The sequence below is a fragment of the Ranitomeya variabilis genome, chromosome 3 (assembly GCF_051348905.1).
Source record: "Ranitomeya variabilis isolate aRanVar5 chromosome 3, aRanVar5.hap1, whole genome shotgun sequence".
Lineage (NCBI taxonomy): Eukaryota > Metazoa > Chordata > Amphibia > Anura > Dendrobatidae > Ranitomeya > Ranitomeya variabilis.
In genome coordinates this window covers 222686755-222714057 of record NC_135234.1, presented here as the reverse complement: position 1 = coordinate 222714057, position 27303 = coordinate 222686755, and positions in this window count along the sequence as shown.

The following is a 27303-nucleotide window of genomic DNA, read 5'->3' as shown; positions in this document are numbered from 1 at the left end:
GTCACTAATCTATACACCCCTTGTCTTTGATGGATAGGTGTTGAATCTACACCCACGTCTAGCTGTTGGCACCAATCCTCCGATTCTCCATCTGAGCCGTTATTTTCCACCTGACAGGTCAATTCTAAGGGCTCAACGGTTGTGATGGCATTGTTGTCAACAGTATATAACTTTGCCACTGTAGCGTACCTTGGCAAAGTGACCTCTTCCTCTCCACAGTTCAAAAGTCGTACCGGCACCCGTCCCCGGTGTACCTCGACCACCCCTCGTGCCATGAGTATAGTGGGCCTGCTGTCGGTGTACGCTGGTTCTATTAAGGCTTGCTAGTCTCGTCCTTTAGTACCAATGGCCACTCTACACCATACCAGCATTTCTGTTTTTGGTGGGATTACAATAGACGTTGGATCACTCACCCTCACACTGCCGATTTCTCCACCTGCAACTTCTATCTGTTGCCTTAACATTAATACTTTTATTTCCCTCCGGAGAACTCTCTGCTGGCAGGATCGGGCAGTTTCAGCAATTTGTTGTAAGACAGAAATAACTTCGGAAAAGCAATTCTCTAACACACTCATCCCTATCAATACAGTTGGTTCACAGTTCTGCCGATCAACATAAACAACAATTATACCCTGTTTCTTCAATTCTGCTTTACCAATCTTTATGGTCATCTCCCTGAATCCTAGTTTTGGTACCAACTTACCATTACTGGCCCATATATCTAGTTCAACATCAGAGGGTCCTTTATAAATATCTACCTCAGCCCAGTACCTCTTATAAAGGATATATGGTATAGATGAAATCTGGGAACCTGTATCCAGCAAAGCGTTGAGGGGAATTCCGTCCAGCACGATAGGGATGATGGGTCGTCCTCCGATGTATCTGTCGTGCCAGGGTGTTGGGCCTTGAAAATTCATTCCTGCGAAGTGGCCCGCATTCCCAGGGGATTCCCGTTTAAATCACAATTTCGTGCAAAGTGGCCTGGCTGCTGGCAATGGCGGCAAATGGGCTGTCCATCCAGTTGGTAGCGGTCACGGGGCCGTCCTCTCCATGTCGGTTATCTCCGGGACCTCATCCATGGAACATCCTCTCTACGGTTTACCAACTCCATCTTCGGTTCTCTCATCTCCTGCATGGTTTTAGCCATTGAAGCAACATCAGTTAAAAAGTCAAGCTTTTGCTGAAGTCTCATTAGTAATGGGCCCCAGGGACTTAGCACTGGCACCGGACGTAGCTGATGTCACTGGCATTCCCCGTTGCTGAAGTGCATCTGCCATGGGTTGTGTGAGATCCTGATCCCGAGGTGCCTCTGCCAGCTGGAGACGTATAGCGCTGTCCTTTATTTGGGCAAATGTCAATTCAGCGTTCTTAAAAACAAGCATGCTCACATGCCCCCGGTGAGAAGGGGTGTAAATTCCCTCAATAAATTGATCTCTTAGCAGTTTATCGGCTCCTGTGTTAAAAATGGGTTCAGCCAGTGTAAGTGATTTAAGGGCTTCCTGCAGGTTTAAGGCAAAATCTCTCACGCCCTCATTAGCTTTTTGTTTGCAATTAAAGAATCGTACTTTAGCTTTGCTGCTGGCAGTGGTTTCAAATGTAGCTTTTAATCCAGCAAATATGCGTTCAACAGTACCTTTTAGATCAGTTGCCCATGCCGTGACTTCTCGCTTAGCATGGCCACTTAACTGCATCATCAGGAGACTAACACGCTGAGCTTCACCCATGGGGAACATATCAAAATGAGCCAGCATCTTTACCCTGAAACCGTCAAGGGTATTAGGTTCACCTTCATACATTGGAAGCCACGGGCCACCCGGGGTATATGGCATCAACACCGGCATGATGGGCGCCACTCCTTGCACTGCTGCGCTGCCAGGCTCTCTATCGACACTCTGTCTTTCAGCTGCATTAGCATCGCCGGGTGCTGCGGCGTCTCCGTGCTGCGACATACTGTACCCCCTTAGTTAATCCAGACCCCTCCGGTCCCAGCTTCCGTCTAGATAATGTAGATTCGTTCCTCTGTGCAGCAGGATGACAATGACACGCCCCCTGCTGCCTCTAACTGCCGCACGCTCTGTGATGGTGGATTTTGAAGTTTTTCAGTTAGACTGGGGCTTGGGTAATGACGTAGCTCGATTAACAGTTTTGTGCCTAACGGTTATGAGCTGATCACATCAGGGGATGGCGGCCATTTTTACCCCATTATAACCAATGGAGAAATTTTCACAGTTTCAGACTCCAATTACAGCACACAATACCCGGTGTACGGGTTGGCCCGATCCTGTTCGTGACGCCAGTTGTGACGCCCGGGAGACCGAGGTACCCAGCACCAGATCAAAGAGGTCCGTCTCTTGAGGGGGATGTCACTAGTGGCTTGACCCGGTGCTGTGGCCTCAGGCGATGCACAGTGCAAGGGATATCATGAAGGAACAGACACTTACTTGATCATCAGCAGGTCCTCTCAGCTGTGATGACCCCGATCCTGGATTGATAGCTATTGTCCAAATGAAAGACTGAGGCGCTGAAACGTTTAACCAGTTTACTTCAACAAAAAGGGATTTGCAACCAATACTGTCACCGGAGTCTGTATAAGAACTCTGAATTACTTTGACCCTGTCAGGATTTCCACCTCTTATTATGCGCAGTTTCTGTATGGCCCTGCTGCTGTATGTGAACTGGCTGCCGACCCAATCTGACTCTTCTGTGCTCTAGTTCGACGGACAACCCGAGTCCTTTTTGTCGGCTTACCCCCTTTGGGAGTACCGCTGAACTCTGTGTCTGTTGCTGCGTCTTACCCTGGTGAAGCTGATATCACCTCACTTTCTTCCGGTTGCTGTATTATATATAACGAATATAGCCACGGATCCGGTATCCGTCTCTGCGCCTATTTTGGGTAGAAATTATTGTTACCCGGTTCTCACAATGTCCTTTTTCTCTATTCCTCTTTTCCTACTATGGGTATTACAGGCCTATAATCCGTCATAGGGCTGTTAGGAGTTCAGTTATATGACCTCTCACTTTCAGCTCCTCAACCCAACTGCCAGTCCTTTTCTCAGACCAGAATAGATCAAGGGGAGTCTCTGGAGCTCCCCCTTCTGGCCGGAGATGGTAGTGCAGTCTTGCTATTTTAATATTTGTATTTGGTGTCAATAACTATTTTTGTGGCAAATACCCCTAGGGGCGCCACACTATTATTGTATACAATGTGAAAATTGGTGAGAACTAAAATAATTAACATTGGTCTATTTAGAGGTCTGAATATTTTCTTTGTTCACCGAATGAAGTTCAGATTATGATGTCCCTACAGAACATCTGCTGCCCAATGAAACTTTCAGATAAAGCTTCAGTATGTCTAAAAGGACAATATGAAAACATTAATTGCTACTACTAGCCTTAGATATGTCCTTGCCATTGACATAGCTAAAGGATGTGCAAAAGTAGCAGTCTCATTTGGTTCTTGGTGCCCAGGAGACAACAGTGGATGTAGAAGACACCTTCATTATAAAAGGCATATTGTAGATGAGGAGCTCTGTTGCATAGCTTGCTTTGGGGTGCAGGATTGTTACATTTTGAATTTTATATGATATAATTCATAGCTCACAACTTTTGCTTTGACCCTACTGTTCTTACTTTAATGATGAAAAATGGATTTTTCAAAGAAGGAATTTAGTAGTTACAACACTATACAATGTCTTAGTTTTTCAGCGCAGTAGTACTACTTTTCTTTTTATTTTACATGATTTCTGAGTTATGTGTTTTGTATGAGTTGGATAGAAATATGCATTAAAAATGTGTTTTTATAAGGCTACCATAATAGACTTATATAGAAACCCATAGGACATAACAGCCTGATAGATAGGCTGCATGGTGCATCTATTGGCAAAGGGGCACACCATTATGTTAAAAAGAAAATACTAGGGCTTTTTATGGTCCAGCTGATTCCTTACCATTACATTGATTTGGCAGTGGAAAAGGTGATTTGGTCATTTCCAAAGTGTCCCAGAAACCATTTTTCAACATAACTAAGAGTTCTACATTAGGTGGAAGCATCTTCAGATCTTTCTCACATTAAGCACATCTGGGACATTGTCACACTTGTGAGTGGCACACATGGTTCATGGACCCACTGTGCCATGGTGCTGAGCTTACCTAGGAGGGATGTAGCTAAGCGGCTACCCGGTTTTCACTGGAATTCCTACTGGTGCAGTCAGGCTTGAGCTGCAGGTAGCAACCAGGTATCACTCTTATGTAGTCCCTGATACTGCAGCTGCTGACCCCAAGGGTCTGGTTCATTAACACAGACTGAACTCAGAGTCAAAGATAAGGCTGGATTTAGAACCTATTCAGACAGGTGCAGCTTCAGGGTTCAGATGCTCCTGGAGCAGCTTCAGAATCCAGAAGTACCACAGGAGCGCCTTTAGGATTCAGGTACTACCAGAGTAGCTTCAGGGTAACATACATATTTTACAGGAATGTGGAACAGAATCAGGATAACAAACTAGCTTTAACGGATTAGGACAGGGGACATGGCAACATACAGTTGCATACAGAAGAGTTATAGGGAAACTACAAGGGTTGCTCAGGCACCTCCCAACTGTGGAGGAAGCGTTTTATATTAGATGCCTCCCAGCTATTGGCTGGAGGCATTTTCAAGGTGCTGTGCTGCCCCTTTAAGAACAGGGAAGCATGCATGAGCTGCCACGAGGCCTGTACAGCATGCACAGGAAGCAGGGGATGAGGAGCTCACCACACAACCAGGGTGGTTAATATGTCGATGTCCCTGCATCGAGAGGGAAGAGGGGCCATGCAATGGCCCTGGCATTAGTGTTACAGACATCATTAATTGGTAATTGCAAAGTGAGCTACAGATCTTGATAATTTTTGTGCCCAATTCAATTCAGTGTGGCAGAACATTCCTCAGACAACCATTAATAATCTCACTGATAGCAAACAAAGTGTGTAAGTGCATGCATTTCTACTTGTGGCACTTATACTCAATATCGAATGTTTTGAAAAATTTGTTTCCATGTTGTCATTATTACGTATCATTAACATGTCTTTCTATCCTATGATTTTTATTATTCCATGTGTGTTGTATTATATATTTTTTTAATAATGATTTCAACACTCCAATTAATTAATACGAATGATAGAGATATTGATTGGTTTTGTTATATAATATACAGTATATATGTATTTTCAATGGAGTCCAAAGAAAGCTAATTGAAAACTTGTCCAGCCACATGTTAATTGTCCAGATAGTCAGTACCTAGTAATTTACATTTAGACTGTGTTCACACGTTGCAGATTTTTCGCGTTTTTTCACGTTTTTTCGCTATAAAAACGCTATAAAAGTGCAAATAAAAAGAATACATTATGCATCCCATCATTTAGAATGCATTCTGCAATTTTTGTGCACATGATACCTTTTTTTCCGCGAAAAAAAAACATCACGGTAAAAAAAAACAGCATGTTCATTAATTTTGCGGATTTTTTGCGGATTTCCCACTATATTATTGCATTTGGAACCTCCAGAAAAATCTGCAAAAAACCGCACCAAAAACGCCGTAAAAACGCAGTAAAAAAAGCGCAAATAACGCATGCGGATTTCTTGCAGAAAATGTCCAGTTTTGCTCAGGAACTTTCTGCAAGAAATCCTGAACGTGTGCACAAAGCCTCAGTGTACACTTTACATTTATCTTTAACCCCTTTCTGACATCGGACGTACTATCCCGTCGAGGTGGGGTGGGCCCATATGACCACCGACGTGATAGTACGTCCAGCGCGATCGGCGGCGCTCACGGGGGCCTATCGCAGCTGACATCCGGCACTATGTGCCAGGAGCGGTCACGGACCGCTCCCGACACATTAACCCCCGGCACACCGCAATCAAACATGATCGCGATGTGCCGGCGGTGCAGGGAAGCATCGCGCAGGGAGGGGGCTCCCTGCGGGCTTCCCTGAGCCCCCCGCAGCAACGCGATGTGATCGCGTTGCTGCGAGGGTCTTACCTCCCTCCCTGCCTGCTCCAGACCTGGATCCAAGATGGCCGCGGATCCGGGTCCTGCAGGGAGGGAGGTGGCTTCACAGAAGCCTGCTCAGAGCAGGCACTGTGAAGCAGCCTGCACTTCTCTCAGATCGGTGATCTGTCAGAGTGCTATGCAAACTGGCAGATCACCGATCTGTATTGTCCCCCCCTGGGGCAAAGTAAAAAAGTAAAAAAAAAATTTTCCAAATGTGTAAAAAAAAATAAAAAAAAATATTCCAAAATAATGAAAAAAAAAAAAATTATTCCCATAAATACATTTCTTTATCTAAATAAAAAAAACAAAACAATAAAAGTACACATATTTAGTATCGCCGCGTCCGTAACGACCCGACCTATAAAACTGGCCCACTAGTTAACCCCTTCAGTAAACACCGTAAGAAAAAAAAAAAAACGAGGCAAAAAACAACGCTTTATTATCATACCGCCGAACAAAAAGTGGAATAACACGCGATCAAAAAGACAGATATAAATAACCATGGTACCGCTGAAAACATCATCTTGTCCCGCAAATAACGAGCCGCTATACAGCATGATCAGCAAAAAATTAAAGTTATAGTCCTGAGAATAAAGCGATGCAAAAATAATTATTTTTTCCATAAAATAGTTTTTATCGTATAAAAGCGCCAAAACATAAAAAAATAATATAAATGAGGTATCGCTGTAATCGTACTGACCCGAAGAATAAAACTGCTTTATCAATTTTACCAAACGCGGAACAGTATAAACGCCTCTCCCAAAAGAAATTCATGAATAGCTGGTTTTTGGTCATTCTGCCTCACAAAAATCGGAATAAAAAGCGATCAAAAAATGTGACGTGCCCAAAAAGTTACCAATAAAAACGTCAACTCGTCCCGCAAAAAACAAGACCTCACATGACTCTGTGGACCAAAATATGGAAAATTTATAGCTCTCAAAATGTGGTAACGCAAAAAATATTTTTTGCAATAAAAAGCGTCTTTCAGTGTGTGACGGCTGCCAATCATAAAAATCCGCTAAAAAACTCGCTATAAAAGTAAATCAAACCCCCCTTCATCACCCCCTTAGTTAGGGAAAAATAAAAAAAATGTATTTATTTCCATTTTCCCATTAGGGTTAGGGCTAGGGTTGGGGCTAGGGTTAAGGCTACAGTTAGGGTTGGGGCTAAAGTTAGGGTTAGGGTTGGGGCTAAAGTTACGGTTAGGGTTTAGATTACATTTACGGTTGGGAATAGGGTTGGGATTAGGGTTAGGGGTGTGTCAGGGTTAGAGGTGTGGTTAGGGTTACTGTTGGGATTAGGGTTAGGGGTGTGTTTGGATTAGGGTTTCAGTTATAATTGGGGGGTTTCCACTGTTTCGGCACATCAGGGGCTCTCCAAACGCGACATGGCGTCCGATCTCAATTCCAGCCAATTCTGCGTTGAAAAAGTAAAACAGTGCTCCTTCCCTTCCGAGCTCTTCCGTGTGCCCAAACAGGGGTTTACCCCAACATATGGGGTATCAGCGTACTCAGGACAAATAGGACAACAACCTTTGGGGTCCAATTTCTCCTGTTACCCCTGGGAAAATACAAAACTGGGGGCTAAAAAATAATTTTTGTGGGAAAAAAAAGGATTTTTTATTTTCACGGCTCTGCGTTATAAACTGTAGTGAAACACTTGGGGGTTCAAAGTTCTTACAACACATCTAGATAAGTTCCTTGGGGGGTCTAGTTTTCAAAATGGGGTCACTTGTGCGGGGCTTCTACTGTTTAGGTACATTAGGGGCTCTGCAAACGCAATGTGACGCCTGCAGACCATTCCATCTAAGTCTGCATTCCAAATGGCGCTCCTTCCCTTCCGAGCCCTCCCATGCATCCAAACAGTGGTTCCCCCCACATATGGGGTATCAGCGCACTCAGGACAAATTGGACAACAACTTTTGGGGTCCAATTTCTCCTGTTACCCTCGGGAAAATACAAAACTGGGGGCTGAAAAATAATTTTTGTGGGAAAAAATTTTTGTTTTATTTTTACGGCTCTGCATTATAAACTTCTGTGAAGCCCTTGGTGGGTCAAAGCACTCACCACACATCTAGATAAGTTCCTTAGGGGGTCTACTTTCCAACATGGTGTCACTTGTGGGGGGTTTCTACTGTTTAGGTACATTAGGGGCTCTGCAAACGCAATGTGACGCCTGCAGACCATTCCATCTAAGTCTGCATTCCAAATGGCGCTCCTTCACTTCCGAGCCCTTCCATGCGTCCAAACGGTGGTTCCCCCCACATATGGGGTATCAGCGCACTCAGGACAAATTGGACAACGACTTTTGGGGTCCAATTTCTCCTGTTACCCTCGGGAAAATACAAAACTGGGGGCTGAAAAATAATTTTTGTGGGAAAAAATTTTTGTTTTATTTTTACGGCTCTGCATTATAAACTTCTGTGAAGCCCTTGGTGGGTCAAAGCACTCACCACACATCTAGATAAGTTCCTTAGGGGGTCTACTTTCCAACATGGTGTCACTTGTGGGGGGTTTCTACTGTTTAGGTACATTAGGGGCTCTGCAAACGCAATGTGACGCCTGCAGACCATTCCATCTAAGTCTGCATTCCAAATGGCGCTCCTTCACTTCCGAGCCCTTCCATGCGTCCAAACGGTGGTTCCCCCCCACATATGGGGTATCAGCGCACTAGGACAAATTGGACAACAAATTTTGGGGTCCAATTTCTCCTGCTACCCTCGGGAAAATACAAAACTGGGGGCTAAAAAAATAATTTTTGTGGGAAAAAATGATTTTTTATTTTAAGGCTCTGCATTATTAACTTCTGTGAAGCCCTTGGTGGGTCAAAGCGCTCAAAACACATCTAGATAAGTTCCTTAGGGGGTCTACTTTCCAAAATGGTGTCACTTGTGGGAAATTTCAATGTTTAGGCACATCAGTGGCTCTCCAAACGCAACATGGCGTCCCATCTCAATTCCTGTCAATTTTGCATTAAAAAGTCAAATGGTGCTACTTCCCTTCCGAGCTCTCCCATGCGCCCAAACAGTGGTTTACCCCCACATATGGGGTATCAGCGTACTCAGGAAAAATTGTACAACAACTTTTGGGGTCCAATTTCTTCTCTTACCCTTGGGAAAATATAAAATTCGGGGTGAAAAGATAATTTTTGTGAAAAAATATGATTTTTTATTTTTACAGTTCTGCATTATAAACTTCTGTGAAGCACTTGGTGGGTCAAAGTGCTCACCACACCTCTAGATAAGTTCCTTAGGGGGTCTACTTTCCAAAATGGTGTCACTTGTGGGGGGTTTCAATGTTTACGCACATCAGGGGCTCTCCAAACGCAACATGACGTCCCATCTCAATTCCTGTCAATTTTGCATTGAAAAGTCAAACGGCGCTCCTTCCCTTCCGAGGTCTCCCATGCGCCCAAACAGTGGTTTATCCCCACATATGGGGTATCAGCGTACTCAGGACAAATTGTACAACAACTTTTGGGGTCCATTTTCTCCTGTTACCCTTGGTAAAATAAAACAAATTGGAGCTGAAGTAAATTTTTTGTGAAAAAAAGTTAAATGTTCATTTTTATGTAAACATTCCAAAAATTCCTGTGAAGCACCAGAAGGGTTAATAAACTACTTGAATATGGTTTTGAGCACCTTGAGGGGTGCAGTTTTTAGAATGGTGTCACACTTGGGTATTTTCTATCATATAGACCCCTCAAAATGACTTCAAATGAGATGTGGTCCCTAAAAAAAAATGGTGTTGTAAAAATGAGAAATTGCTGGTCAACTTTTAACCCTTATAACTCCCTAACAAAAAAAAATTTTGGTTCCAAAATTGTGCTGATGTAAAGTAGACATGTGGGAAATGTTACTTATTAAGTATTTTGTGTGACATATCTCTGTGATTTAAGGGCATAAAAATTCAAAGTTGGAAAATTGCAAAATTTTCAAAATTTTCGCCAAATTTCCATTTTTTTTGCAAATAAACGCAGGTAATATCAAAGAAATTTTACCACTTTCATGAAGTACAATATGTCAGAATCGCCAAGATCCGTTGAAGCGTTCCAGAGTTATAACCTCATAAAAGGACAGTGGTCAGAATTGTAAAAATTGGCCCGGTCATTAACGTGCAAACCACCCTTGGGGGTGAAGGGGTTAAAGATGAGAACCAAGGGAATATGATGTAAATGCTAATTAGACAGATACTTGTTAAGCCCCCAGGGATGCCAGGTGGTGTTCTTATCTATTTGGCCTGAAGGCTTCAGTACACATACCATGATAAACAACAAAGCCTCAGATAAGATTGAATGGACAGTTTTTTAACATATTATGGGAGGTATGCTTGGGACATAAAGACAGAGACAGATTTGGATGAGTGAGGACACAGAGAGAGAGCAGGCTGATTTGGCTCCTCCTTTCCAATGTAATGTATAACTTATGACTTTATTGATTATTTGCTATTTTGAGTGACTGTTTATATTTATTATCTTTTATTAAGTAAATTCATTTTTGTCTTATTCAATTTTCATGGGAGCATTTATTTATTCATCACAATTCTTTCAACCTTAACACAACTCCATGATGTATCCTTTTTGGTGTTACAATTTCAATCTCATGGAGTGTAGATACTTAAATATAACTAGGTGCCTATAGAAATGTTAAAAACAGTGAAGCAGTTGTCTTTCTAAGACTGGAATTTGTTCCCAATTGCCACACATAATTATGATAAGGAAAGTGCTTTCCATAAGTTATGTGCTACAGAATCAACACCATTTTCTGACATACCTCAAGAATGCTTGCAAAAGCTAATGGAGTCATACTTCTGAAAAAAACAGTCTGATATAATTTAAGGAGAAAACGAGCGAAAGGGAGGAAACAGGGAGGAAACAGAATAATCACATATTGCACATGCTGTGTATAATAAAATGCAGTCTTATTCTTTCAAAAGAAAAGAAACTTCAGTTGTAAAATTATTAAAAAAAAATGTTCTTTTGTAAAATATTACATTCATGCAGGCTTTGTGAAGTTATTAGTATCAAAACTTTGGAGACTTGACTCAATGATGTATTTCTTTTTTCAACTATGTATCCATAATTTATCTTTTAAAAGTAAACTGAATGAAAAGTTTTTTTGTATTTGTTTTTAAGTTGCGTGGACCCAAAAGCATAATCTGTCTTATTTTATACTGATTTTTGCTGATTCCACTCTGTATGATGCCAGGACTATAGTCTTCCTGCCTTTCAGATTGAGGTGAAAATGAAATGCAGCTCTCTCCATAATTACACATCGCAAACTTCCAATGCATTGGGGAAAATGAGCATGTCAATATCATATACCACATTATCCACATGAATCCTATGTTTCACTGTAGTAAAAATCCACAACATATAATACATATCCTGAATGTTGTGAAATATTGCAGACTTGATCTTTGATTGCATTCTTTGTACAGCAAGGGATACAATCTCACAACAAATTCAAGGAGATGATAAAGTGGGGAAAGGTGAACCCCACTTTATCCTGTCTAGGTGTTCGTCCTGACACAGACTGACACCTGGCTCTAATGCTGAGCTGGCTGTCAGTCAATGCCAGGGGCACAGTTAGTCACTTCTCACTATGCACTGAGCAGTGATTGAAGTTGGTTCTTGCACACTCTTATGATTGAAAGTCTAGATTGCTGTGAGGAATCAAGTTACTTTCCACTGTCAGAGGCAGCGGGCAGCTACACAACACTATTACCTGCAGATTAAACCCATATCTTCAGGTTAGTAGCATTTTTTTACATGATAGGTTCCCTTTAAAAGAACATTGTAAGCACAGAGTGACTGTCCTAATTAAATACCTCCACTCAGTGCTTCACGGAGGAGCCAATCAATTAAGTACACCTTCCTACCTGCTTATTTTCTCTCTGTCTCCACTTTGTCCTCTTTGATTAACAGTGTTGGCTTCATAAGGCCAGAGGATGTGGAGATAGATGGAAACCAAGCAGGTAAAAAGGTGTAGTTAAATGATTTACCTCGCCATCAGGCGTACTTGGTGTGGGCAGTCACTCCAAACTGGCAGTCATGTCAACTGCCACGTGATTGACCTTTAAACCCCTCACATAAAATGGTTGTTCAACCCCCTCAGATGAAGAAAACAATTGTTTTATCTAAAATATTAGATAGTGAAAGGGGCCTCCATCTATAATTCCATTATAGTTCTTACATTACATTGATATGCAGGCAACCTCCGAATGCTTGTTGGCTGTGTAACAGGGGATTCGAGTCTGAAATCAAGCACTGACTAATGCTTGCTGAGTAACGAGTACATCCGAAAACCCAGATGCTTAAGTGATATCCGAGTTTCACTGAGCACGTAATAGTATATGGATGAGTAATTGAATACAGACAAATGTTTCAAAGCTTTATTAGACTGTTATGCAACATCGAAATGCACCACAGTACACATAATAGCATATGGATAAGTAATTAAATAAAGAAAAATGTTTGAGAAGTCTGGGCCTTGATCATTTTGAGTGAGGGCTGTCTGATGACCCTATCAATTTTTAGAGTGAGCGCCACTTTATGACCCTCTAAAGATTTTGAGTGAGGGTTACCTGATGACCCTATAAATATTTGAGTGAGGGCCGCTAAATGACCCTGTTGATATAGTGGAGGAGGACAAGGAAAAGAAGAGGTATTTTTTTGGGTGGGAAGGGGTGAATGGGAATTGACCAGAAAAAAGGAACACTTGAATTGACCTTATGTTCCCCTGCTGTCATCAGGTGGGGTTGAAAAGTCTGAGCCAATACCGGCATTGTTCATTTTCATAAGAGTAAGCATGTTAATATTATTATGAGTTCACCATCAGTGGTATGTCCACTTCCCTGTCCCTTACTGCACACATTACACATTTTAAATCATGTATGAGAGTGAGCAGGTTGCGGGATGCAATAACGGACACTAGACAGAGCAAGGGTAAAAGTTAACTTTACAGAAACAAGGGTATACTCCACACAGGGAGGGGGAAAGTAGAGGCAGGGGAATGACAGGTGACAAGAGCACAATTGGTGTGCTGGGGTAGGTAATGAGGGCAAAAATATAACGACTGTTCATCAAGGGTAAACTTATCAGTTTGACAGCTTCTTGACTGTAGAATCTTAGGTTCTAATGGTGGTGCCCCTGCGGTCCTGCAGGTGTTGATGATCTGGTTCCTGGTGATGGCGATGGATCCTTGACATCTTGCATGGGGTCTTGGCTCCAGGATGTGGGTTGAGAGTGAAGAGTGGTCTCCAACTCTGCCGGGGCTTAACGCCCAGCAGAAATAGGCGGGTGAGGAGGGGAACAGTTCTCGGTAAGTCACCCGGGGTTTCTTAGGCTGCACGCATGCGTTATTTACTGGCCCGTAGCATCGGGTACCTGGAGTATTGCGAGCTGATACAGTTCTCTGGTCACAGTCTCTGTAAGTGGCAACATGGATAATATAATATAGGCATGCGCTGCACGGTGCTCAGAGGATGGAGCACCATACTTCCCCTGCTGCACGCTGCGTGTTCCCACCAAGTCTCTTCCTCTTTTCGAGCGCTCTCACCCTTTTATCCTAGCTAAGCCCTCTGCTGTCCAGTGCAAATGTCTGTCTAGGTCTCTAAGCTTTCCGCCAGACAACAAAGGTGACAGTCCCAACAGTTGCAGACCCGGCGCTAGAGAGGTACCCCCGGTCCGGTGCCTCTTCTTACACTTATGCCTGCAAACTTTCCGATATTAATAAGAAAAAGAAAATGTAGCCCTGATAAGGACTGTCATTTTAGTGGTGCAGAAGCAGTATGCAAGTACTAAAATAGCAATATCAAACATTGCCTAGATGCATCTAATCCTAAACTTTCCCTACACTGAATGCAGTTAACAGCAGTATTACTATAGAAAGGAAAATATTTAGGCCTGAAAAGAAGTGTTCTTTTACAGGAGCAGTATACAAGTACTGCAATAGCAATATTATTGAACCCTGACTCTATCCCTGCTCTAAACTACACTCTCCCTCCTTTAACAAATCTCCTTGAACTACTTCCTGAACACAGTGTGCTGAGCATCGCGTCACAGTGTCTTAGATAAGATTCTATGTTGTGATGCGACCTCTCAATAACAGTAATGCTAGTACTCAACATTGCTAAGACACTACTGTGTATGGTGGGCAATCTCCGTTTATTCTTTGGCTGTCTAATAGGTGGCAAAAATGCAGGCAGGGAATTGAGAATGGTGCTTGGGCACCCATGATACTCAATCAAGTATCAAGTGTGCCCGAGCACACTGATGCACGATCGAGTATCAAGCAGTTGCGAGCATGTTCATTCATAACTATTTGCCACTTCAAGGGTACATTGAGTGCCTTTACTTGGTTTGAAGAGTCATTCTGTGCTCACAGAGTTCCTTTAAAAACTGTTAAGTCTGAGAGTGTCTTTTTATGATTGACACTCTTAATAGAAGCATAGAGTTGGGGCTTTTGCAATTTTTCCCATTTCACATATTTTCAAGAAGTTCTACTTCAGCAATTGTAGATTTATTATCTCTTTTCCAGCGATTGTTTTCTAATTAATTTTGAATCATTGCTCAACAAAAATTAAGCAAGCAAAGCAAAAGGTGACAGCACTCAGCAATAATAACAAAGCATGCAGGCCTTAAATCACACACATATTGTGTGCACTCATATTCCTGGAGAGATTAACAGATATCAAACACTGTGCCACGAGTGTATGTTCTAGCATCAGAAGAATGTTCCAGGAAACAAAGTAATTATCAGCATTTACATTTTTCTTTCATGGTGCTGATAATTATAGTGATTTATTTTTTACACAGTCTATTGAAGTATTTCTAATTTTTATACAATACCAATCATCTTCCTATGACTTCGATCTATTTATCTAGTACTGCTTGAATTTCATGAGCAAAGTCTAGTTAGGGTAGTTAAAGGGTGAGTCACCATCAAAAAATCTTGGTCCCCTGACAGTTTGTTATAAAAAGATAAACCACACTTTTAATCACTGTCTCCGGGTTAAGCATTAAGTCTTCATCACTGTTCTTGGTGTTTGGTAATGGTAAGTCATGATGATATTACAGTAGCCAGTTACTGAGCTCAGCTTCTCCAAGCAGGGCATTAAATCGACACTGGCAGAGCCTCAGGAGCATCAGAGAAGACTTTGTGTTTCATCTGGAAATGGAAAGTAAAGCAATATTTGCTATTTTATACAAATACAGAGGCCAACATTTCCCGATAAGGGACAACCAGGGATGTGTGAACCCGAACTGCAAAGTTTGGGGTTCGTATTGAACCCCAAACAAGGACTTTTTATTTTACGTCCATATTATTGTTCAGGTTTGGCAAACTAATAAAGCTTGTTTGAAGGAAAGCATTGACATGGCTGTGATTGGCCAGCAGACCATGTGAGACAAAAAAGTAAAAAAAAGACACGGGGGCCCCCCTATAGCAAGAACAAGTATAGCAGACAGCAGAGAGCTGCAGTCCTCAGATCTCTGCTTTATCTTAGCTGATTATCAAAAATAGAGGGGTGCCCATGCCATTTTTTTATCATTTCAACAGAGAATGCAGCGCCATAGAAAAGAACGGTAACCACTGCCTGGTCTCCGCAAGACTCGACTGCTGTGAATTGAAGTCATGTCAGTAAGGTTATCTCAGCTCTCAGCTGCCGGTTCTCAGGAGAGTAAATCTGGTAACCTTAATTCACAATCTCCAGGTGTTCCAGCAGTTGATAAGTCCAGTAACCTTAAAGTCTCTCTTAATGTCGACCTTGAAGTTTCTGGATATCACAGCTTCCAGGTGATCTGCTGGCTGGGAACTCAGGTAAGCTTAGGGTTTTCATCTGCTGGAACACCTGGATGCTGTGAACTCTGGTAACCTTACTTCACAGCATCCAGGTATTCCAGTGTCTGGCTATTCCAGTAACCTTAAAGTCTTCCTTAAAAGCTACCGTAAGGTTTCTGGGCCTCACAGGTGCTGGAAGACCCAGTAGCTGTGAACTCTGGTAACCTAAGGGGCCTCATTTGAGCTAACCACAGTTCACAGCAGACAGTTTTCATGAGGGCAGCGTGGGTGCTATAATGATAAGTGCCAAAGTGCTGAGTGCTGGACTTGCTGTCGCTCATTAGTCCAGCACACTGCTCTCATTAGAACCGGCCACTGTGAACCAAGGTGACATCAATAAGGTTACTTCAGTTCACAAGGTTTCTGCCTTCCTTAGAACCTGCTGCTGTGAACTGAGATAACCTTACTGACGGCACCTCAGTTCACAGCAGCTGGGCATCACAGAGCACAGCACGAGACCTGGTAGTAGCCGCTGCTACATGCTATAGAGCTGAATTCTCTGAACACAGCTCCTCAAACTGGATGAAGAAGACTGATCATCTTGGGACCTCTTTATTATGGATTATTTTTTTTTATAATTTTTCTTAATAAATGGGGGAAAGCGGGAAATATTGGGGGTGATTTTTTGAAAAAAAAAACAGACACATGTCCATTACTAACCTGTGTTCTTGGTGTCAGCAGACATAACACAGCTGACAACAACCTCACAATCCGATCACTCTGATTGCAACTGCACCAGGGTAATCGGGAAGAGCCAAGGCTTAGCTCCAGAACTGACGCTTATAAAGGATGCTCTGTTTCTGGGGTGGCTGAGAACTTGTCTTATTAGGCTGAGAATGAGTAAATATCCATGGACCCTCCCAGCCTATTAATATCAGGCCCCCATCTGTCTGCTTTGGCTTAGCTGGTTACTAAAATAAGGGGTAACCCGATGTCAATTTTTTGGGGATCCCCCTAATTTTAATAACCAGCAAAGGCAAAACAGACAGCTGGGAATTGATCTTAATAAGCAGGGAAGCTCCATGGATATTGGCCTTTCTTATTATTTATTAACAAGTACAGTAAACTACACATGCAAATCACCGCTCCACTCCCCCACTTCAACCTCAGCCTCCTAGTTGACAATTATTATTTTTTATATTTTTTATTCTGTTATTTTAAATATTTCCCTATCCATATTTTCTTGAAGGGCAATTGTTTTGCTATTATCTAATTTCCCTTACTTTTGCAGCTCTCAGCCTTTATTGTGACCATTTTACAGACATTTTACAGCACAATAGTTAGGGTCCCTCCTGATTTATATGGAGCTCGAGTTCAAGTTCTAGTCAAGTTTTGGTACCTGAACTGAACTTTGGACTAAAGTTTGGCTGAACAAAAAAACTTTCACGGGTCTGCTTATCCCTAGGGACAACCTATTTAAATATTTTCAAATATGATTGCCATTGGAAATTTTTGACTTAAAGATAACCTGTCACCCCCAAATCGAAGGTGTGCTAAGCCCACCAGCATCAGGGGCTTATCTACAGCATTCTGTAATGCTGGTCCGATGGGCGCCGCGGTCCGGTCCGGGGCCTCCCATCATCTTACGATGATGTCCTCTTCTTGTATTCATGCTGTGGCTCCGGCGTAGGTGTACTTTGTCTGCCCTGTTGAGGACAGAGCAAAGTACTGCAGTGCGCAGGTGCCAGGAAAGGTCAGAGAGGCCTGGAACCAAACCTAATGCTTGGATAAAGGTGTACCGTGTAAAGTACGCCTGCGCCGGAGCTGCAGCATGAATACAAGAAGAGAACGTCATCGTAAGAAGATGGGAGGCCCTGGACTGGACAGCGACTGCCATCGGACCAGAACCAGACCAAGACCGCCCCTGGGTGAGTATAATCTAACCTCTTTTTCTCATCTTTCAGGATACATCAAGGGCTTATCTACAGCATTACAGAAAGCTGTAGATAAGCCCCTGATGCTGGTGGGTTTAGCTCACCTTCAATTTATTTTGGGGGTGACAGGTTCCCTTTAATATGCCATCAATAGTTTTGAAGGATCTTGCCTTAAAATGCAAAACTCAGAGCACTTACATGTAAAATTGGTAAAATATGAGCCACATATATATTTTATTAACTTTAAGCACCATTGAATTACACATTAACGGTTATCCTGAGGGCAGAGTGGAGTTCAGTTCAAAATATTGAATTAAAGTGAACCTGTCACCTGACTCATTCAGCCCAAATAAGAGGCAGCATGAATCACAGATAGGATCCTTAAAATTTTTTGTCAAAATAGACATGGACCCATTTCTGACTATGGGGGTGATACATCAAATAGTTTTTGCGAGAAAACTTTTGCAATACACATTAAAAAGTCTCAAAATGTTTGCGAAAACAGATACATCAAAATGTGAAGAGCAGGAGAGGACCCGGTGAAGGACAGGGCATAGCTAAGGCTGCCAGTCAAATTTAAATTTATCATTAGTGCTGGCATTCCTTGTGCCAGAAATGTTACTCCTGTCCTTGACAGGACAAACATTTCTGGCAGGGCACACAGAGGAGCTCGCAGCTGAGTAGATATGTCAAATGTATTAAGTGATGACTCCTCCTAATGAATTTGGTAGAATCTTATTCCAGAACTCAATCAAAGGTTGTTTTTCCCAGAGAAAATCCAATAGCATTTTAGAGTAAAATATTCATGTTTGTGATGAGTTGACTTTCCTTTTCTCCACTCATTAGTCATGATACACCTGTATCCAAGGATCAGGAATCATTGCAAGGACTAGCCAGAGTCTAATCACAAATCCAAATAAGGAAACAGGTATTAGAATGAAACTTCACATTTATTGATAATATTTAAAAGACTCCATCGTATGTGAACATGTCCACAGAACAGAAAGAAAATACTGTATGTGTTTTGGCAAACAGCCTTAATCATGATGTAAGTTGATACATGTCCATCCTTGGTTGAACAGTATAGATCAAATCACAAGAACATGACCCAACAAACCCTTTACTTATGAATAACAGAATTCATAAATCACCCCAAAAAGCTAAAAAATAAGATAATATCCAATAAAAAATATACAGAGTATAAGGATTGATATTGGAAGATCAGAAGTTGACTTACAGCCAAAGCTAACAGACAGTTCTCCATCCTCCTCCTTCTCGACCTGTCCTCTGCTTTCGACACAGTCGACCATTGCCTACTGCTACAGATTCTTTCTTCCCTTGACATCAAAGGGATTGGATTGCCTCATACCTTTCCGACTGCACATTTAGCGTTTCCCACTCCCACACTACCTCCTCACCCCGCCCTCTCTCTGTTGGAGTCCCTCAAGGCTCTGTCCTAGGGTCCCTACTTTTTTCCACTTTTACCCTTAGCCTAGGACAAATCATAAAGTCCCATGGCTTCCAGTACCATTTAAATGCGGTCGACACTCAGATCTACCTCTCAGGCTCAGATGTCGCCTCTCTGATGTCCAGAATCCTGGGGTGTCTGTCAGCCATATCCTCCTTCTTCAACTTTCGCTTCCTAAAACTCAATGTAGACATAACTGAACTCATCATCTTTCCCCATCTCGCGTATCCCCCCTACCTGATCTATCTATTATGGTAAAAGGAATCATGCTCTCTCCCGCATCTGAAATCCGCTGCCTTGGGGTAACTCTCGACACTGCTCTGTCCTTCAAACCGTACGTCCAAATTCTTGCCACCTCCTGTCACCTCCAACTTAAAAATATTGCCAGAATCTGTCCGTTCCTCAGCCCACAATCTACTAAAACTCTTGTGCATGTCCTCATCACCTCCCACCTCGATTACTGCAACACCCTCCTCTGTGGCCTCCCCGCTAACTCCATTGCACCAATCCAGTCTGTCCTCAACTCTGCTGCTTGGCTAATCCACCTATCTCCTCTCTACTCCCCTGCTTCTCCCCTCTGCAAATCCCTCCACTGTCTCCCAATTCCCCAACGAATCCAGTTCAAACTACTAAGACTGATCTACAAAGCTATCCACCACCTGTCCCCTCCCTATATCTCTGAACTAATCTCCCACTATCTTCCCTCACATAATCTTCGATCCTCCGAAGACCTCCTACTCTCCTCCACACTTATTCGTTCCTCACACTTCCGCACACATCCGTCTCCAAGATTTCTCCCGAATGTCCCCAATCCTCTGGAATTCCACGCCTCAACATGTCTGATTATCCACCACCCTCGGATCCTTCAGAAGGAACCTTAAACCCATCTTTTCAGGAAAGCCTACAGCCTGCAATAACCATTCTGCCGCCTCACCAACCACCCGAGCTGGTGCCTCACCAACCACCCGAGCTGCCGCCTCACCACCACAATACTGCTGTCACCTGACCACCAGCAGCACAACAGTGCTGCAGCACCCTCGGCCTCCTGTCTCTTCCCCATTATCCCGTAGAATGTAAGCCGGCAAGGACAGGGTCCTCTCCCCTCAGTACCAGTCTGTCATTGTAAATTTGTTTACTGTTAACGATATCTATAAGCCTGTATGTAACCCCTTTTCTCATGTACAGCACCATGGAATTAATGGTGCTATATAAATATATAATAATAATAATGTTGAGTAATATTTAAATCTGTAACTCTTATTTCTAGGGTAAAAATCCACTTACTTTCACCATAATGGGCTGTATAATTTTTTTATTCCCATGAAACTTAAACCCTTAACATCTACTCAATATTTCTTTGCAAAATATCTTGAAACTGTTGATGTATTGACTGTCATGGGATTTAGTGCTTGTGATAACTATCTCATAATGTCCACTTTAAGTGGACCAGTAGTGCAGCCAACATACTGAATTTGGCACATTGTGCATTCAAACAGATATTGTCATGCTCTGGCCGTCTTTGGTAAGGGGTAGGGGTGTCAAACTGTCACTGGAAGTGGGACCTTAACTATACCTGTCCCGGGTGTACGCTTGAAGGTAGAGAGGGAGAAGGTAGAGAGAGTCTTACAGTTCCAGCAAAGTGGATGGGATTTATAGAAATGTCATGCCCACTGAGCTTTTATTTTCCTCAGGGTAAACTGACTTGTGGTGCTTGTTTCAAAACCACAGCATGTTAATTTCTCTTGTGGGCACTCTGGGGTTTCGGGGTGGATTTTCCCACAGACTTAAATGCTGTCAAAATGCATAAAAAATGCATGCAATCTGCACCCAAGTATGTCATTCAAGTTTTGACAAAACCAAATGCCAGGAAGTATGAAAACCAAAGCAGTTTTATTTAAAGCATGACACACCAAAAAGAGAGAAAAAAAACACTTAATCAAAAATATAATAAAAATGCAGCTTAAAAAAAGCGCAATTAAAACCGCAAGCAACGTAATTTCAATACTAGTTGCAAAAACGGTGCAGAAATTCTGCAGCATTAAAAACTCATCAAAAGCTCATAGTGGGAATGTAGTTTTAAGGCCCTGTAAATAAATGGATAAATTCCATATACATTACATGTGTTAAAGTTGAAGTCACCCTAGACCAAGAATGGTTTCCATAGTAGGTAACGTTTTTATACTAACACTAATCCAACCTAAATTTTCAAAATATCCATTATTCAGAAATAAAACTATTCTCTTGGTGACACTAGATTACGGATACAATTGATGAATAACAATGATGGCAATAATAATAAATAATTCTATTCTCAGGAAGATGAATGCAGCCTCCGTAAACACAAGAACATACCTAAAAGTACCCAAAAGTGTTGGGAGAAAAACAACTTTCTTCATTCTGCTCTTTGTGACCAGTATTGGTCTTGTACCTGTAAGTATATGTGTTAAAAGATTCAAACAGAGGAATGAACTTAAAAATCATCAGCAGATGTCTCTTCAGAAGTGTCTGCAATGAAGCTGTGTTTCTTGTGAGCAATTACATTTAAAATTGAAACAGGTGCTAAGTTGCTTGTCAATGTTGCTAATATATATTATGACTGCCACTGAAATTAAAGCCTATGCTTTCCTGTCATTTTACACAGCGCTGGTATTTTGAATGTGCTGTCACTGAGAAAACCAACAAATGTTTTTGAATATGCCAGACAGATTCTCAGAAAATTAAGGTTAGATTTTGCTTTGAATGTAACTGTTGGACTTATGTGAACTGAAGTACATACCAAGGATGATGAATTGACGGATATTCTTACATTGGTAAAAAACACATCTGTAAAAAATATTTTAGTGCCACATTTTCAATGTACAATGTTAATTAGTTTTGTACAAACATGCAATTAGAACAATACAATGTTATTACAGGATAGACATTATTGGCATATGACTAGGATTTGTCCGCAAAGCTCAATGTGCTGGAATTCAACTACTGGAACCCCACACACATTTTATTACACATACCATGGTGCATGGCTAGGCAACATATTACCATTATTAATTCTGTAATAGTATCATACATAAGCTAATCATTTAGTGAGGTTTGTATTGCCTGCATTTTTATCTCTTTGCCCACTTTTATACCGATAATATTAATTGGCAGAAGCAATTTTCTCTTTAGTTTAAAATGAACCTGTCAAGTGCAAAAACGCTATTTACCTGCAGATACAGAGTTAATCTGTTAATTGAAAGCATTAAAATCATGCCTGCCTGTCTTCCTGGAGCAGCAGCTTAAGGGAGAAAATGAACTTACATCGTCCCTGCAGCCACTCACTTACAGTCATACGAGAGGTCCAGGAAGCTGTTATTGTCACCGCTCACTATACTGTGAGTCAGGCTGTATTCAACTCCTTGTGGTAATTATTTCTACTCTGCAGCATGTGTGCAGGATCAGTACAAAGCAGGCTGTCAATCAAAGTGCCAGGGAGTATTTACATCAGTGCACAATGTATAGTGAGCAATGACTGTAAATACTGCCCCTATGGCTGGAAGTGAGCAGCTACAGGGAGAATATAAGCTCATGTTCTCCATGCAGCCACTAGCCCAGGAAGGTAGGGAGGCAGGTATGATTTTAATCCTGTTGACCTGCAGATTAGCACTATATGTGCAGGTAAATATAGTTTCTGAACATGACAGGCTCCTTTTAAAGATAGCCATGCTGCCATGCATCACGTGACATTGAATCACAGTGACATATTCCAAAATTAGATGTAATGATTTCCTATGGTGTAAAATTGCAATTTGTGACATATTGTGACTGTAACACAGAGTATTAAGTGTTTTCAAATGTGTTGGATTTTCTATTGCTGGTTGCAAGTCACGCATTGCCATATACTTCAGTGCAAATCGTACATTTTATTATTAAGTCAAATTTTGATTGGTTTGACGGGGCTTCTTGTCTGATAGTGCATTAGACCAGGGAGTAACAGGCCCTGACAGGGGCCGATGCTGAGCGGGGGCACCATTTGCGATTATCAGTAGGGTGCCAACCTCAGCTGCTATGCAGTTTCAACTCCCTAAAGACACACAGGAGAGGTAGAAGCATAACACACATCTACCTGTGTTATCAGTGTGGGCCATTTTCTGTCAATTGCTTTTTTTGTTTTGTTTTTTTTGTGGAAAATTATTTACTTTTGTTTTGCGGCTATTTTACCTTTTTTAAAATATACATTATTTAAGTAATTAATAAAAGTAAAATTTTAAAGGGCTTTCGTCTTATGTGGGCTCATTCAGACGAGCATATTATACGCACATTTGTTACCGAAATCAGATAGAATATGGATAGCACAATGACAAATGTTATAAATATGGGAAGAAGGAATCAATATCACCATTACACACTGAACAAGAAACCACTGGGTAAATCTGACATGGAGAAGGACTTGGGGATCTTAGTTAATGATTAACTTACCTGGAGCAGCCAGTGCCAGGCAGCGGCTGCCAAGGCAAACAGGATCATGGGGTGCATTAAAAGAGGTCTTGATAAACATAATGAGCGCATTATACTGCCTCTGTACAAATCCCTGGTTAGACCGCACATGGAGTACTGTGTACAGTTTTGGGCACCGCTGCTCAGGAAGGATATAATGGAACTAGAGTGAGTACAAATGAGGGCAACAAAATTAATAAAAGGGATGGAGGAACTACAATACCCAGAGAGATTAGCAAAATTAGGATTATTTAGTCAAGAAAAAAGACGACTGAGGGGAGATCTAATAACCATGTATAAGTATATAAGGGGACAATACAAATATCTCTCTGAGGTTTTGTTTATACCAAGGAAGGGGACGGTCACAAGGGGGCATTCTCTGCATCTGGAGGAGAGAAGGTTTTTCCACCAACATAGAAGAGGGTAGTTAGGGTAGTGAGAATCTGGAATTCCTTGCCTGAGGAGGTGGTGATGGCGAACTCAGTCAAGGAGTTCAAGAGAGGCCTGGATGTCTTTCTGGAGTGTAACAATATTGTATCTTACAGTTATTAAGTTGTATAGAAGGGCGTAGATCTGGGGGTTAATTCTGACGGAATATAGGCTAAACTGGATGGACAAATGTATTTTTCTGGCCTTGCTAACTATGTTACTATGTTACTATGTATGCATTCAATCAGTATTGTACAATGTAGCATGCACTATTCTCTGCCATATTTCAGATGATAATTGCCCATTAAAATCAATGGGTGAGCAAAAAAAGTAGATCCTATATGAATCACATGCATTGCATTCGATTTTTATGGATCCGTCCATAAATTGCACTGAAAACAAAGGACTGGATGGCAGGCAATGAACAGGGAAGTGTATGGAAAGTTGAGTGGTGAGATAAGTATTAGTTTTGTTTTTTATCAAAACATTTTGTAACATTTTGCCAACCCTTTATGGTTAAGCAAAATGGTATCCAGCTGATTACCATTTTTCTGAATTTCAGCAACACAAATTACAAAAAGTCTGTATTCTATTGAATATAGATTTTTGTAAGATTCAAGAAGAATTCAACATCACAAATATATTTATCGCTATGCCTGACCCATTCTGGAAGCCCTGAAAATTTGTAAATCAAAATTCTCAATATCTACAATTATAGTGGGTGTGTACCAAGGCTAAAAGTACTACCAAAAAGTATTGTTTACAATTGTAATGTCCGGACCCTAAGTGTGACAGCTCCTTCACCAAGATGTGCTTGCCTTTCAATGCACCAATGCAGTACAGAAATTGTACATCAGCATGCAAAATCTCAGAAATTTCAGCTATTGTTGTTGTGTAGGTTTCCGCATTACAGCTTGCTTTGGTCAGTCCCAGATAAGGTCAAATTTGGAATGCACAGTAGTAGAAATAGTAGATGTCCACACAAAAAAAATAAAAATGTAGTGCAAAAAATGATATTCTGGAGGCAAGAAATCTGCACAGTTAAAAAATTATATATTTCAGCAGAGCATAATGTTTAAAAATGATCCCCAGCTTTCCTTATGAAAAACAGGGATATTGTCATTGGTAGCTATTTACACTGTATTATGAGGCCGGCGTCACACTAGAAAGGAAGTTCATAAGAAACAGCCGCACACAAACTTGGAATTTTTTCAATGCAAAAAAAGGGGGTAATTTATTGTATTCACCACAGTAGCATAGCGATGTTGAGGTATATCGCTATGCTACTGTGGTGAATACAATAAATTACCCCCTTTTTCTGCATTGAAAAAATTCCAAGTTTGTGTGCGGCTGTTTCTTATGAACTTGTGATTTAACTGGATACTATCCAGGTTCAGCCTGCACCTGCCTCTTTTCTGATCAGAGTGCACACCATTCTATCTCTACACTAGAGAGGAATATGGACGAGGGAGTGGCGCACAAACAACGCATTGCACACGGACCAATGTTCGATGAGCTTGTACAAATTGTAGCCTCAGTTTCCTGTTCTTAGCTGAAAGGAGTGGTACCCGGTGTGGTCTTCTGCTGCTGTAGCCCATCTGCCTCAAAGTTTGACGCACTGTGCGTTCAGAGATGCTCTTAGGCCTACCTTGGTTGTAAAGGGTGGCGATTTGAGTCACTGTTGCCTTTCTATCAGCTCGAACCAGTCTGCCCATTCTCCTCTGACCTCTGGCATCAACAAGGCATTTCCGCCCACAGAACTGCCGCTCACTGGATTTTTTTTCTTTTTCGGACCATTCTCAGTAAACCCTAGAGATGGTTGTGCGTGAAAATCCCAGTAGATCAGCAGTTTCTGAAATACTCAGACAAGCCCTTCTGGCACCAACAACCATGCCACGTTCAAAGGCACTCAAATCACCTTTCTTCCCCATACTGATGCTCGGTTTTAACTGCAGGAGATTGTCTTGACCATGTCTACATGCCTAAATGCACTGAGTTGCCGCCATGTGATTGGCTGATTAGAAATTAAGTGTTAACAAGAAGTTGGACAGGTGTACCTAATAAAGTGGCCAGTGAGTGTATATGTATATATATATATATATATATATATATATATATATATATATATATATATATATATATATTTTTATATATATATATATATATATATATATATATATATATATATATATATATATATATATATATACCCTGTGCCTTGTCAGGTTTAATAAGTGGGATTTCTTGCCTTATAAATGGTGTGGGGACCATCAGTTGTGTTGTGCAGAAGTCTGGTGGATGCACAGCTGATAGTCCTACTGAATAGACTGTTAGAATTTGTATTATGGCAAGAAAAAAGCAGCTAAGTAAAGAAAAATGAGTGGCCATCATTACTTTAAGAAATGAAGGTCAGTCAGTCCGAAAAATTGGGAAAACTTTGAAAGTGTCCCCAAGTGCAGTGGCAAAAACCATCAAGGGCTAGAAAGAAACTGGCTCACGAGGACCACCGCAGGAAAGGAAGACCAAGGGTCACATCTTCTTCTGAGGATAAGTTTATCCAAGTCACCAGCCTAAGAAATCGCAGGTTAACAGCAGCTCAGATTAGAGACCAGGTCAATGCCACACAGAGTTCTAGCAGCAGACACATCTCTACAACAACTGTTAAGAGGAGACTTTGTGCAGCAGGCCTTCATGGTAAAATAGCTGCTAGGAAACCACTGCTAAGGACAGGCAACAAGCAGAAAAAACTTATTTGGGCTAAAGAACACAAGGAATGGACATTAGACCAGTGGAAATCTGTGCTTGATCTGATGAGTCTAAATTTGCGATCTTTGGTTCCAACCACCATGTGTTAGGTGTCGAGTTCCTGCTGCTGCACAGGGGGAATCTCGAACCATGTCTGCTGCGGTCTCCCATTCTTCTCCAGCCGCAGTGGAGCCTGCTCAGTGGAGACGTCAGTCCCAACGCCTGGCGTGGACAGATACTGCATGTTTGGTTACTGCTGCCCTTCCAGGTTCAGCCATTGTAACCAGTACTGTTCGGCGGCGAGCAGGCGCTCCTGGGACTAAATCCTGCTTTTCTCCTTCTGAGCATGCCCAAGGGAAGACCTCTCATTGGAGGTCGGGGGTCACGCGCTTAGGTCCTGTAGCAGCTCTTATTGGTCCACTAGGAAGGTCCTGAAGAGCTACAACT